Source organism: Rhopalosiphum padi, chromosome 4 (genome assembly GCF_020882245.1).
Source record: "Rhopalosiphum padi isolate XX-2018 chromosome 4, ASM2088224v1, whole genome shotgun sequence".
NCBI lineage: Eukaryota > Metazoa > Arthropoda > Insecta > Hemiptera > Aphididae > Rhopalosiphum > Rhopalosiphum padi.
Genome location: NC_083600.1, coordinates 52,162,139 through 52,176,363, shown reverse-complemented (window position 1 = coordinate 52,176,363; position 14,225 = coordinate 52,162,139). Strand labels below are relative to the sequence as shown.

The window sequence follows — 14,225 nt, the reverse complement described above, 5'->3', positions numbered from 1 at the left end:
GAAGATCACAGTCTCATTGTGTATTCGGTGTACGCAGTTTTGGATCTACAAGTAGCTGTGTAGATTGACAGGAATATATGAATAGCATGCCTTAAAAGTCCTATATCACTATATGTATGCCTGTGGACTGTGACAAAGTTGGTATTTATTTTATTAAACTTAAAAATAATATGTTTATATTTTATTTAGTTGATATTTATGTAACTAACCTGTATGTTGTTGAAATATCATTCTATTATATATATTAAACTATTGATGCAGAAATTTATAAAAAACATTGTTGTTTAAAAAAGACCTTATTGTCTGTTTGGGGATAGCTGATATGACAATATTTAAATTTAGAAAACTCATGTTAAAACTAACACTCCTTAAAATAGAGATCTTTCATTTTAAAAATTCAAGATATTTTTATATATAAAAAAAAAAATGTTAGAGTTGTGACATTCGAGATATACCTAAGGTATATTCATATTTTATAGTCTACGTGTATTTTGAATTTTTAAATTTGGCAACCCTACCGCCCTTTACCGCTGTCACGGTGCCGGTAACCCGGTCACGATACTCGTCGCCTCACGTGTGCCCTTTGCAGCGACCAGCGACCAGTGACCACGGTGCAGATGAAAAATCTTCTCCACACGGTGGCAGCGACCGAGCGACGGGTCCGCCTGCAGACGTCGCGCGCGCGTCTCTTTGTTCCGGCCGTGTGAAAAAAAACCCGCGTCGTCGACCCGCAGCGATCGTCCACGGGGGCGTTGCACCGGCCGCCGCGGAGAAGAACGCACGCGAAATGGTAGTGGCGGCGGCGACGAGTGGCGACGACCGCTACGGCCGGTGGAAGTGGCCCGGGCTCGGGCTGCATGGTGGAGGACGCGGCAAGTCTTTCGGCCGATCCCCCGGCGATCGCCACCGACCGCGTTACGCGCACACCGTCGTCGTCCCGCCGTCAAATCAGCCGCGGCAGAGCTCTCTCAGTGTCGGTTCGTCGGTCATACGCAATATACGACGCACGCACCGCGGTCGTCGGCTGTTTTTAACAACACCATCAACAATAATAATAACCAATCGTAATAATAATATTGCAATCGTCGTGTTTTACTCGTTCTGTTTGAATTATTATTATAATAATATCGTACGCGCATAATTATATTTTATACCGATCGTTCGACGGGAGATCTGAAAACTTAGCGACGCTCGTTCGGGGTGTGTCTACGCTTTTCTGTCACTGCCGCGGCACATTTGTGCGATATTATATATTATAGGCGTCTGTTATTAATTCTGTTTCGGCCCGTTGATCAGCTGACGAAAACCGCGACGTTTCGGTACCCCCGCAGCCGAGTCGTCCGCGCGTCATACCATCACGCGGGTGTATAATACACACTCGTCGCGACCTTCGCGAGTAATGCGCACTGCAGCAGACCCGGAGCCGACGACGTGGTGATATACCGGACGACAGCCCGCCCGCCGACCGACGGCATCGTCGTAACCGTTTGCGCGACTACGTGCCTACGCCTTCATATATGCACCTAGATTACGTCCGCGGAAAACGCAACTCCGCACGACGATCCCGTTGACCGCCGAGGTCCATGCGACCCTCTTGCACGCACCTCCCCGAACGTCCACGACTGTCCGCAGTACGACAAGGATCTCGTAAGTAACATAATAATAATGATAATAATCAAAAAATAATAATATATGCGAGAGGCTCCGTCCGAACTGTGCGACGATTCGACTCGCGCGATTCCCGATGGTTTTATCACGCGTATATATATATATATATATATATATAGGTATACAATATTATATAATAGGCACTAAAGTCATACGTATATACTTATCCACGTGCGTATTATTATTGCTTGTCTTATTATATCGGTTATATTACTTGGGTATGTCGAAACGACGAGAAGACCATACTGAAACCTACAACAACTATACTACGAGGTTTTTGGACCTAAGATTTGTGCAACACCTGCAGAGCAATTCGTCATTATTCTCTAGCCATCTGTGACGTCCCTCACATTATTTTTAACTGTCTATTTATTTTTTCCCCATAAAACTGTAATTATCGAAACTAATGGTTTCATACCAAGTTTACTTAAATAAAAAAAAAAATTACAATTCTCGCACAACTTGCAATAAGCGACGGTGCCCCTAAATTTATTTTTCCCCTATTGTATGTTTTCTTATGTGTTCTGCCACAATTTACACCCCCGCCACTATAAATGTAGTACTAATTATTCGATTCACCCCTCTCCTCCCAGATGAATATTTCACTTGCAGCAGCGGCTACCCGTACGTTTTTTCCGACCAATCGCTCGGAAATAAGCACCTCCCCGCGTGCGTGGTTTTTTATATAAATCACGCGTTAATCACGGCGTTATCGAGCCATGGCAATCATCGCGGTACCCGCCCGTCTATATTATAAATTATAATATTATAGCGACGTTACAGTGTGGACGATAATCAGAACACGCTGCAGTTACGCCACAAAAACTCTCTCCTACCATCACTGCAAATAATGGATCCGCGTGAAACTATTTTATTTTCTCCGAGAAAAAAACACCAGTTAATCATATTATATGTTTTATTCGTTGGTATATATTATTTCTTTTACAATATTATATTCTAATATACACGGCGGTGGCGCATTCAATATTTTCCCCGCAAACGATCGGTTCGGGATCCCGTGAGTATTGTCGGTTTGGTTGTCCCAATCTACGCGAAATTAACATCTATACGCTTATAACAGCGGTTGACAGTCGACAGATATACACAACAAGTCTAACTTATATATAAAAAAATGTATAATATTATGCCTAATATAATAATATAGGTACACGTGTTTATGGAAATTCATCGCGTTTTCATAATATTCACACCTGAGATGATTATCATAATCATAGACTTTAAAATTTTGATTTCATCTTCTCGTATCATAATACCTATTAATACCTATTTATATTATTCCGTCTCAAAACATCGTCCCCAGAGGTCATTCGCTCGGTTCGCGGAACAGGTTATATCTTTTATACAATTATCATCGTTTCAAAAATACATACATACCTAATACATAAAAATTGTTTAATGAAATAGTCTGAAGGTAAAATAAAAAAAAATTGAATTTTATTAGTGTTTAATTATAATTAAATCCAATTTGGTTTAAAACGGATTATTATTTTAATCGTCTAGAGATTAAACATTGTCCAAAATGTTAATTTCCTTTAGCAGTATGTTAAAAGAAGGCCTCAATTATACAATTCATTGTTTACGATAACATCATGTATAATAATATGACCTAACAATATTTCATTAATCAACCTATACCTAAATTTGTTATAGTGTGTTAGAGAAATTAATTTTTTTAATGTTCCTGTGATGTCCTTGTATACCGAATAATAATAACTACCTACTCTGTAAAAATTTAAGTTGTATTTAAAATGTGAATACGTAATATTCAATAATATAAGTAGTATTATCGTATTTTTAATAAAAATACCATAATTTAACTGTTATAAAAAATACTTCATAAATATTTTATGGTTCTAAAGTTTGATAATATGGTTTATTAATGAATTTATAGCAGTTGTTGTTATTTTTTCTCCATCGTGTCATGGTTAGTATTAACTATTAACGTTAATTAGAATTCAATGCAACGCACTAGAGCCGCCTATCCGTTATAAATCAACTCATTAGATTTCATGACTGGTCGCCCTCAGAGTGTATTGAAGCGAGTTAACGGTGCCGTTATTATGAAGTCACCCGATGGCAACGGAATATACCGCTGCCGTGTGGTGAATATTGTGCAACAAGAATCAATTTCAATTTTTAAACATTGTAATCAAAATGATAGTGAAACTATATAATACGCATAGGTAGATAAAACGAACACAATTGATTTTTAAATGACATTGATCGAATTACAACAAAGTTAAATAGTTTGTAAGCATAAAGGACCGTCTATACAACAGATCAGGGCATTAGGCTAGGTTAAGTGAACGTGAATTATTACAGTTTGTCTTAAATTATCACTTATACAAAAGGCATCTATAGTTAGATTAGTTTTAACTTAAAATCATAATTGCCTATTAAATCTTATTGTGTATTTTAGATTTAAAGTGGATAAAAGGCATTTGTAATAATGATGCGTTTTATCGAAAAACATTTTTAGAATGAGAAAAAGATCAATAATATAAAACAATGCTGGCAGTATTATGCTAATTTATTCAATATAAATACTTTGAATATTAATCTAAAATTAAATTACCTATCCATATTCCATATACATAAATATATTTTTAAATATCTGCGTTTACTTAAAAAATTCACGAATAACGGAAATACTTAGACCATTTTTTAACTAACCTAACTTATACAGTTATACTTACTTCTGTATATTAGGTACTATAAAATGTCTGCAGTATATTAATTATTTTATATTCTACAAACATAAATCATAATGCATAATCATAATATTTATAATTTATATATTTTAAAAATGAGTATTGATATAACTAAAAAATTATTATTTATATTCTGAAATAGCTTCATCTTGAATAAAATAAATTTCCCTTTAAAATAATGGCGCAAATATTACTTAATTTATAATTATTTTAAAAGGTCTTTACTAATATGTATAAAAAAAACTCAGCTTACCTATTAGTCATTAGTAATACTTCTGACGAAGAATTATTTATAACGTTGAATTGATTACCTATACAAGATTGCAAACGATATGGCATTCATTTTAACTTTACGACCTGTATAGAATTTAAAATGAAGTTTTCTTATGTAACATCAAATGTAAAATGTTAAAAAAAATAAAGAAGTTTAATAAATGATAGATTTAGGTACCTACTTAGATCAAATGTTGAAACGTGTTAACTTAACGAAAATAATGCTCGATCATTATGGTTATAGTTGTTTGACATTATGTAATCTCAAGTGCCTATGTTAATATATAATTATTTTGCGCTTTCAAAATGAATCATCTTTAAATATAAGGTCATTTATACTGTATATTATTATATATACGTATTTGTATGTTGTTTAATGTAAATGGGTATAAAATCACAGTTTTTTATCGAAATGATCCGATCCACATGATTAATATGAATATTTTTACCTGGCAAGTAGCCATGGATTTTATCACAAAAAAGGTTGAATATTTTATTTACTTTAATTAGTATGTGAACGCGTTAGAAAATGTGGTAGCTTGTATAGATATCTCTAATTTTACTTGCAGTCGACTATCCAAGTTCAATAAACCAGATAGTGTTTATAGTCGGAAGCAACCTACTCGCATATACTTATAAATACAGTTGAATTTCTGAGAGGAACCCACGTTGTTTATAATAATATTAGTTTATATTATTGTAAAACAACAAGAATTTCAATTGCATAAACATTACCTAACCGCGCTATGTAATACGGCTTTGGATATAAATCAACTCAAGTTGCACTTTGATCTTATCGTGAAGACGTAAACGTTATTACATTATATGTTATAGAAAAAAATAAATCCTGGATGTTATCGAATATCGTTATTGTATTCACTGTCGACTATGTATATCAAATATTTCTAGTACATATTGTATTCCAAGAAGTAATTCTTTGAAAAAGAAAACTATATTGCTTCTATTACAAAATCACAAAAATGTGAGAATTTTAATTAAACGCATTAATGTTTGTTTATCACATTAAAAAATATTTTACTAGAGTATTATACGTGAGTTTCGAGTGTTTAAAAATGGAATTTAATATAATAAATACTACTAAAAATCGTGAGTGTTTAATTTTTCGTAACTTTAAATTCCACTTTAGTAGAAATTTGGTTTCGGGAAATATAAGTTGGCGTTGCGTTAAAAAAGATTGTAGTGCGTATGTAAAAACATAAAACATGTATTAAAGACAATTATAATTACCTATTAAAGTACTAATAATTATTAATTATTATAATATAATCTACTAATCTAATTAATTTAAGTATTTATCATGATAAATATAATCTATAATAATATGAATCACAACGGCAACGTTGTATACGAAATGGGCGCATATGGGCTATAAATCGGCAGGTAGTACCTTATCTTTCGGGCGCATCTGTCCATATCCCTCGGGGCGCAAATGTACTACTCTGGGTCGCAAATAGGCTGTAGCCATACTTCAGGAGAACTTTAAATTAAAAAATAATAAAATTTAAAATAGGTTGAGGTTATAACCCCGTAGGATTAAGTATGTTGTTAAGTGTGTAAATCAGTATTTTAGATATTTACTTTTAATTTTTAATGATTTACCTGCACCGATAAGTCAAATATTATTTTATTTATTATTAATTATTTAGGCTCAGAAATTTTGGAAGATACTTTTTTTTAAATGTGACCCAATAACATACAATTCTAAATAACTGATCTTTATTTTGCAAATTTTTGAAATTTTCATGTAATTTATAACTAAATTCTACCAATTTAGATATAAATCATGACTTTTTCATTTACGTCGATCTAAACCTAATATTATGATACATAATTGATCTCTGAATGTGACTATTTTAATATTGCTCTGAATGCAATATTAATACTACGAGAAATGAGAACTATTATAGTTATAAAATTATAATACTTTGTGATTTCATATTTTCAAGGTGTCTTTTTTTTCGTATGAATATTACGAACCCAGTACAATTTTAAAATTTAAAATTTTACATATATCTACTTAAATATTTTATTTATTATTTTAATGAAGAATATTTTTACAAAAATTGTTATGTTTAATTTTATTGAACAAACATTTTACCAAATGATAATAGTTTCAATAGTTTTAAAATGTAGAGGAGTATAATAACATAGGTAATAATAATATTATATTTATTCAGTTCTGCTGTTTTTTTCTTTTTAAATGTTTTTTATTAATTTTACAAAACTATTTTTTTTCAATGTAAGTATTTTATTTGTACTGTATTAGGAACCTACTTATTAATGAATTTTTATCATTGTATGATTGAAATGAAGAGACAGTAGTTAGTTTTCTTTTATTCGCAATCTTAAGAAAGTTATTCATATTTAGGTATATATTTTGTTTCGATGTTCGGTCAACCATTTAAGTAAAAGTTAAATCCTCTAATTGGATTATCTATCAACAACGGCAACAACTTATAATTATTGTACTAAACATTCATAGTTCATTTTTTTTCATATTAATTACAGTTAAAATATGTGGTTCAAAATTCCAGTTTTATAAATACCATTTTATGGTCTGTTTTAGATTTAATGACTTTAATCAGTTTAATCATAGATTCTGTGTTCATATATTTTGACCTGGAAAGGTGAAGGTTTTGTTAAAAAAGATACTCAAGTGAGCGATTGTTTAAAATATATAGTTATATAGCCAGAAAAATTGAATATTATAAAAGCGAAAGGAATATTATATAAGTTTATAATTAATTATACTTCAATAATTATTATTGATTAAGAAAAATAGGCGTTATTTAGCAAGTTCAATAAAATAATTGTAAATTATTATAAATTTAGATTGTTATTATTTAATCATAAATACGAGTTCTTAATAATTTTTAGAATTTTTAGAATTTATTGGATTGTTTTCTAGGTATGGTTACCTTGAGTTTTAAATTAATTTTTATTAAGTGTCGGAAAAAAACATTAAAACAAGAATAAAAAATTACGTACTATAAATACCTATATAAATCTCTAATAATGAATTAATTTTATTAAAATTTCAAACATTATCTATAGTTTTATGAGATTGAATCTAGTTAAACGCTATAAAACGTTTTTTGTTTACACTGTTTACAGAATACTTACATTTTTGCAAATTACTTTACCTATTGCCTATATTTATACATAAATTCAAAACATTTTATATCTTAAAAAACATATATTTCGTGTGCATTTTAATTAGGTAGTCTGGAAAAATAAAAGTTTATTGCTTGGAAATTAATTTTAATTTAATACTAAATATAGTAGACTATACTATAAAGTTTGATTTTATACGCAATGACGTCCTTGTAAATTTTTCTATTATTTTATTTTTATAAGATATACGTCATACGAAATTAACCCTATTGAACATAATAATATGTGTTATACAATTATAGAATAATATAGCTCATTTAGACTGATGATAATTTTAATTATAGTAGCCATCTATATAGATAAATATAATTTTAGAACTGACTATACCAAAAACATAATTACAACATAAGTCCTAATGAAAATGAGTTTTTATTTAAGATAATATACTTCTATAAGCCTATGCTATTCTTATTTATTATTATTCTTATTTTTTAATAGCTATACTCGTATATTGTTACATGTAATTATTATTGTATCGAGTATAATGCTATGATGTAAACATTTCACATGTATTTACTATCATTTTTGAGCTCGTTTTTTTTTGGTGACCTATTTGTTAGCAATCGTTACAACTTTTACTTTCTATGTATATTTTTCTAACTAGCCGGTTTTAATACTTTAAATTCTAATAAATAATATTTTTACCTTTTTTTAAATTTTTATGTCATGAAGTAATTTAATTTTTTTACAAAGAATATACATACTATGAATTGCAAGACACTATAATAACGAGACACGTTCCTAATTCATAAATATTTAGGTAACCGTGAAGATTTTTAAAATTAGTATTTAATATTTTAGTGTAAAATTTACTACGCAAAATTAAATACATTTTTAATATTAAACCATTGTTAAAATTAAGGATAAGTTTAATTATCATCTGGAAATGGGTCTAAAATTAAGAATCTAAATTAATGTGTAATATATATTCTATTTATTAGAATGAACGCCAATATTAGTTGTTGGTAATATAGTCTTTGAATTAAATCCCTGTATGGATGCGTGATAAACGATCATGATGGTGGTTGATATTACAATATGGGAAAATTATAATTGAGAAAGAATTAAAAGAATATAATATATTACGTATATTATTATTAAGTGATATTTTTGGTGTCAAAATCCTTGAAATCTGACTACTGTAATATGTGTTTTCTGATTTATCATAATATTATTAAATATAATAACGATATAATGAAAACAGGTAATGTTAATTAGTGATTCATAATGAGATAAGCTGCCAGTCATATAGTTTATTATACATGTATAATACCTACCTAATTATATTCGATTTGGCACCTATACAATACATTTATATATTTATATATTTACACACAACGTGTAAGTAATGAAATTAAAACTATGTACAGACATATCGGTATCTTAACTGAAAACCTGTGCCTTGAGTCTTGACTTCATACTCAAACTATTTACATCATAACTTTGGTCGTATACTCGTATGATCGTATGCCTGTGAAATAGAATAGTAGATATACATATATTTTATATAGCCCTATAAAAATATAAAATGTTATGATTTATTTTAGTATAATTGCAGATTTTATTTGATTAAAATTTACATACTTAAATCTATATTCCCTATTTACGCTTTCCCACTTGTTTTTGAAATTGTATCATTCGTATGCCACATGATACAGATTATGGTTGAATTCTCTGCTTTAAATTTTTACTGAAATAATGAGATTCCTCCTCAAGGAAGATGGGGGTGTTTAGAACTTATAAGGGGTTTTCGAATTGTCTAAACATTATGAGTCATTTTTAGCTTTTTTCAAAACTTGGGTAACTTGTTATTGTAAATGTCAAGTAATACTTGATTTCAAAGATCAATAGTTAAATCTTATTAAATTAAAATAGATTCAAATCGTATAAGGTATAACAGTATTTCCATGTGTATCTGCCGATATATGATTTACGATTCGCTATTACCACGGGCCGTGGTAATGTCCACGGGTCGAAGGCCAGCGATTAACTCATCCACCGAGGATATATTATGATCGTCAAAGACGATTCTACTGAATTCTACCGCTGTTAATAATACGCCTGGGAAAACCGTATTGACTGTATGTTTCAAGAATTTCAATCTGAATTTATTAACGATTAGAGCTGTGCAGCAGTCGTGTCTCACATGCCATGATTTTACGCTTTCGACCGCCACGGCCGTGTCCGCCAAACCTATTCAGAGTGTGTTCCACATCGTACCCATCGGTCGTCGAATCATATTGCGTACATTTACTATTTCCGCACCAGTGTTGGCTGCTATAATAGTATTTAAAAAAATTTTATTTCCATCCTTTAAATTAAATATCGTCATTCTAATAGCTAATACGGGTTCGATTTATAACGTCTTGATTGAGTGCGTGTTATGCAATATTATTAATAATTTTATATGTGTATTTTTAATGATTCCTATTAATATTAAAATATCAATTTGCTTTCGTAGTAATTAAGGAATAAATTGAAGTTTTTCGTAAGTATTTTAATAAAATCGTAATCTTAGAAATTTTTACTGGAAATGACTAAATGCCTAATCTTGTTTTGTACAATGATACAATAATATTTAACTTTTTTATTTGGTAGCCATTAGATCCTTGTTTAATTTAATTTTTAATTTTTTGATTTTACGATAATATTTATGTTATTTTTTTATTGAATAATATGAGTAGCTTGGTGCTAGATATTATATAAAATAAGCTAATGAATTTTTTTAATTTTTTCATGCAATCTAGCAAGTAAAACTTCACGTTTGAATGTGTAATTAAAATATTCTCGCATAGATATTGTTTTATTTGCTAAATTCACACGAAGATACCACCACACTTTTTATGTATGATATTGATATTATGATCACACACGGTTCTAAGTTCGACGAAATTTTTACGTACAAAATATTATGGTATAATGGCCTTCTAGGCGTGGCATAAAAAGATAGGAGATCCTTGATCTGAATTAGAATCCTGTAGTTATGTTACCGGTATGATGTAATGTTTTTGACACGATAAAAATCGTTTGTGTTTATTTTATACTTTGTGTCGTTAGGTACATATTATATTGATAGACGTGGCAGTTATAGTGCTGGCCATCAAATCCATTATATAACCTTAAACGATCATTCTGGATATGAAAATAGGAAAAAAAATATATCATCACTCATCAGATCTATCTGGATTCGGGATCACTGTAGATAGAAGAACGGATAACTGTAGGTGACTTCAACGCGCGTGACTCGCTTGGATCATTTTCTCTAGATCTTGTTTCGTAGTATAAGTAATTATATAGGCAGTAGAATCAATGCATCTTAACAATGATGCTCTTTGTTATTGATCTAGTGTGGCTTTTAAAATAAAAAATTTAAATTATTGATTAACTGACCAACTTTTTATGAACTTTTAAACATCATATTATTATATTTTTAAAATATTATTCAGTGTTACTAAAACTTTATGTATAAGCAATTTATTATCACGTATGTTTATTGATAACTATTCTTGAAACGTCATTATTATTTATATATTTTAGTATTACTATATTATATATGGACTACCTACTCGTATATTATAATAAAAAATTTATTAATACATTTTTTTCGATTTTGAAATTTTTCTACTGTGTGTTTGACTAATGTTGATCAAAAACAAGTTTAATTATTAAACATTTTGATAAAATCTACACGTTTATAGATTTATTAAAAATATTTACATCATAATTTATATAAATAGGTATATACATGTATATTATATATAATTATATTATAGTTTAAAATCCAGGAAAATGTCTTATACTCTTAAAATCTATTCATTATAAGTTATAATTATAAGAATTAATTTTTTTTTTGCAATGTTAAAAATTAATATTAACTAAAAAAAAATATTTATATTTATATGACTTTATTATTATTATTTTTTTTGTATTAAATTTTTATTGAAATAAATATTTGTAACTACTAACAAGGTACATTGAGAAAACTATTCAGAATAAAATGCATTCAAGATTCAACAATGCATCATATGTTATTCGCACGTTTTGATGTAGTCCTACTGGTGTTAGCTAATTCCTCGTAACCTTGGCTTGTATTATACACCAAAGAGGAAATGTATAATAATATCTGGTCGAGTACATACTACATGGAGTTGTTTCACTTTCAAATTTCAATATTATTTAACACATCATATTTAAAATAAAAACACGTTTTGCTAACAACAATAAAGATTTAAGATATGTGTTGTAACTGTATATATAACATAAAGTCATAAACTCACCATATTATTAAATGTTAATTAAAAATTAAAGCATTAATTAATATAACCAAGTAACCAACAGTACATACAATTACATATACCTAATATTGTCTCGTATATATACTCGTATTTTATCAACTACAGTGTTTTAATTATACGACTAAAATAATATTTTTAACTGTAGTCTATTATAAATATTTACCTAACGTACTATCGTTTATTTTAAGACTTTTAATGTTTAAATGTTAGTGTTGTAAACTTTTAAATGTATTGATCAAAATATTTTTATTGGATCGTACGAGTCAGTACCATATACTATCTAACAAGATTCATTAGTAGTAATATAATTCACTGTGGTCTTGTTAAACACTGCATGCACACGTGTTGTAGGTACATTTCATTGGAACGAAAATTATTACACCGAGCACGTTTTATAATCTAAAACGACAATGATTCGTTGTACCTATGTAAACAAATGTTTAATAACGTGTTACGCATGTTACGCGTGCGATTCTTCATAAAAGAAATTTTGATATGGACTATCATCGTTATAGATGGATGGATGAGCCCGATGCTTATAATTTTCTGTATGTAGAACATGCGATGACGTGCACGTAATATTTCCAGAGTATATTATTGTAATTTAGATACCTACGCGATCATCTTTATGATGATGTACAAAATTAGAGATAGAGAGGGAGAGAAATAAAAAGATAGAAAGGGAAATAAGAGAGAAATAATATGATATTGACAAGGGGGAGAGAAAGAGAGGAAAAATCAGTTCACAGTGAAAGTTTCGTCTTCTGGTCCTTATACATAAATGCACATACACAAACACACACCACTATACCTATAACATACGTAGGTATACACACTTGGCAGTTGGCTGTACGATATTTACTATACACACATTATATACATACTCATACACGTTGAGCGCGAACTATATGGAATCATTCCGATACAAGACCAGAATGGCACGCGTGATAGCTGACGCGTAACACTATTGTTCAGCGCTCCTGATGTAATCATCTCGCGGCAACGTACGTATTATTGGTATATGTTGGTATATTGTATATAAATATATAATATATATCACTTTCGTTTAAAAAAATATAATAATAACAATATTAGGTACTTTCTCAATGCCACCGCACTTCTTATCCATATATATATATATATGTATATAAATACATATTTATATAGGTATATTATAAATGTCGAGTGTAGACAATACGGTTTGTTGACTCGTCTGCTGCTGTAGTGCTGTGTCACATCATCGTTTGTATAGGAACTGTCTATCGTTTCCTAACTATATTCACGAAAATCGTTCGGCATTAAGCCAAATTGTCAACTTTGTATCTACTGCACAAATATGTGTATGCCTTAAATTAGGTTTCAGTAATTATTAATTGTTGATTGAAAAAAAATGTTTAATTTTTTATTGAGTATTGAGTAGGTATAGGTAAAATTGTTGAACTCGATAAAACATCTTTATAAATATTTTCGAAAGTATTTCTTTGATAAAAGTAGATGGCAATTGTGGAAATTCAATATTCTGTAGTAATACAAGGGTTATCTACTTGAATATACATTTAATTACTTTAAAAACTACATCATAATATAAGTATGATTGTTGTCAGTAGACACTAGACAGAGATAGTTTTTTTTTATTATTATTTTTTATTAAATTTTAAAATACAATATAATATGTTCTAATATAATATAGTGAAATTATCTACAAGCTGAACTTGTTGTGGGGTAAATGATAGTTATGATAAATATAAGCACATGATTAAATAATATACCCAACATAAAACAAAGAATGTCAAAAATCTGATTTTCTAAGAAAACACAAGTGTTTTTTATGTCTTAAATATACGTATAGTATATACTTAACATCTATATGTTACAGATATTAATTATGATAAAATTATTATAAACTATTCCATCAATGTAGTATTGTGACATTGGTAATTTATGCATTTAAGTGAAATTCCGTTATTGTTGGAGATTTTAACGAATGTGACAAAAAGTAATGATTTTGATAATATATAGTTGTGTACTTGTTAATGAAAAATGTTGTCATGTTGATGGTATT

General features: G+C 29.3%; 1 protein-coding gene across 2 annotated transcripts in view; it reads left to right on the top strand.

Moving 5' to 3' along the window:
- Nucleotides 1-904: 904 nt before the first annotated feature.
- The window catches only part of LOC132928784 (ataxin-2 homolog), a 33,435-nt gene continuing 20,114 nt past the window's right edge, over nucleotides 905-14,225 (top strand). The window contains exon 1 of one of the 2 annotated variants that reach the window (XM_060993653.1): nucleotides 905-1,647. The gene's annotated coding sequence lies outside the window, so the exon portion shown is untranslated. Of the gene's footprint in view, nucleotides 1,648-12,994; nucleotides 13,168-14,225 lie in introns of those variants that run through there. The other variant, XM_060993654.1, reaches the window with a different exon arrangement.